This window comes from Lynx rufus, unplaced genomic scaffold, assembly GCF_022079265.1.
Source record: "Lynx rufus isolate CCGP_SWC_20201006 ecotype Redwood Valley unplaced genomic scaffold, mLynRuf1.p SCAF_18, whole genome shotgun sequence".
Lineage (NCBI taxonomy): Eukaryota > Metazoa > Chordata > Mammalia > Carnivora > Felidae > Lynx > Lynx rufus.
In genome coordinates, this window is record NW_025814832.1 from 20481889 (window position 1) to 20484238 (window position 2350).

General features: G+C 36.2%; 1 non-coding gene across 1 annotated transcript; it reads left to right on the forward strand.

The window, feature by feature from the left end:
* The first annotated feature begins 490 nt into the window (after nt 1-490).
* On the forward strand, nt 491-597 carry LOC124513694 (U6 spliceosomal RNA). Its single transcript, XR_006962514.1, has one exon. It is a non-coding gene; the product is annotated as a U6 spliceosomal RNA (small nuclear RNA).
* Nucleotides 598-2350: the final 1753 nt, after the last annotated feature.

Consider the following 2350-nt stretch of genomic DNA (forward strand, 5'->3'; position numbering starts at 1 on the left):
TAGTAAGTTTAAGGTGTTGATGTGATAGTTTGATATGTGTATGTATGGAGAAATTTTTGCCACAGTAAGTTAAGTTAACACATTCTTTACCTCATGTAATTACCATTTTGTTGTTGTTTTTAAGGGGAAAAGACTAAAACTATGTTCTCATTGCCACTTGCCCATAGCTTTTTATTATGTTATTTTATTTTTTATTTATTTATATTTTATTTGAGAGAGAGAGCACAAGAGTGTGGAGAAGGAATATAGGGATAGGGATAGGGGAAGGGAGAGGGAGAGGGAGAGGGAGAGGGAGAGGGAGAGGGAGAGAGAGAGAGAGAGAGAGAGAGAGAGAGAGAGAGAGAGAATCATAAGCAGGCTTCACGTCCAGCATGGAACCCAACGCAAGACTCCATCCCACCTTCCTGGGATCATGACCTGAGCCAAAATCAAGAGTTGGTCGCTCAACAGACTGAGCCACCCAGGCTTGGCTTTTTAAACAAAAGAGTAAGTGCTCACTTGGGCAGCACATATACTAAACTTGGAATGATACACAGAAGATTAGCAAGGCCCTGGCACAAGGATGACTCAAAAATTCATGAAGTTTTCCATATTTTTAAGCGTTGGGTGATGTATGGAAGTGTTGAATCACTATATTGTACACCGGAAACTAATACAACACTGTATGTTAACTATACTGGAATTTAAAATTAAATTAAACTAAATTAAAAAAAAATAAAAGAGTATATCACAAGGGCAAGGTCACTTCCAGGATCTATGATAGAATGAAAACCTCTCTGCAGGTGGAACAATCAAGAAGGATACTCAAAACAGCAGAGAGAGATGCATTCTAACAGGTATGCAAGAAAAATGAATAAAAAAGCATGAGGGGTGATGCAAAGGACTGAAGACACAGAACAAAAAAAATGAGGAATTAAATTTAATCCATCCCAGCTGTGCCTGGGTGGTTCAGTCTATTAAGCATTCAACTCTTGACTTTAGCTCAGGTCATGATCTCATGGTTGGTGAGATTGAGCCCCGTGTTGAGCTATGTGATGGCAGCAGAGCCTGCTTGAGATTCTCTCTCTCTCTCTCTCTCTCTCTCTCTCTCTCTCCCCTCTCTCTCTGATCCTCTCACAGTCTCTCTCTCCCTCAAAACAAATGAATGAATGAATGAATAAATAAATAAATAATCCACCCCAAACAAGGAATCTCACTAGCCTCTGTCTGTTCATTCTCCACAAAACAACTCCAGATCAGAGCCTAGGATATTATCTTTGGCATAAATGAAATTTACACTATCTCAAGTTTCACTAGAAAGAATTCAGTTTCAATTGATTTTATATACTTTAGAAAAAATAGATGTGGTGAAGCTCTGCAAGTTTTAGCAATCGCCTAATAAGTTCCCTAGCCTATTTCAAATTCAATATACAGTATTTCTGGAAAGCATTAACTATGATAATTATACTGCCCATATATTCCCCTTTAATGTTTGCAATAACCAAAAGAAAATTAATGCAAGAAAAGAAATATAGATAATAATACTTTTCTTCTTAAGACATATCTTTCTAAGAGAGTTATTCTGGGCACCAGCTATAAATTACTGTACCCATTTAAAGCGTTATAAAAGTAAAAACTAGTGGCTAGTGAATGGAGATTTGTGCCACACAGGCTGTACTGCAGAAATAACTAGCTTTTTACAATGGGGACATTCCCATTTACACAAAATAATTTTGAGTTATCTTTTTTTTCTTTATTTGACACCACAATGCCGTCATGACCTTCATCTACCCTGTGAGTTTTGGTAATGTTTTCATTTATATCTTCTCTCCATGGGGATAAATGGTTCTAACCTTGAAATCTCAGTTCCAATGTGAAAAATAACTTTATAAATACTTCAAACACTTACATTTTCAGCAACAAATGTTCCAGTATGAATACAAAACAGCATTTCTGTCAAACACAGCAATACATAACTTGAACTCAGAAGACAGGAGTCCCTATACACACACAGTTCACTGTCAATTCTCAGAAATCGTTTACATATTCTTCAGTGGCATTATGATCATATATTTCTTCTTAGGTTGTGACTGACTTGGGGTTCCTACAGCTGTTCGCTGGCAAGTCTAAGCGTTTGTTGATTAGGCTGTAACCTTTGAGATGCTTATAATCATCAATATTAATTACATATTTAAAAAGCTATCCATTTTATCCATTGATATATTAATTTCACAAACATTCTTTAAACAGCTATTATTTTCCAGGCACTTTCCTAGGCCCAGGAGATATAAAGATAAATTATACCTGATATCCTTTGCCTTTAAAGGAGTCACATTTGAGTAAGAAAAGCAAACATGTGAAAATATATTTT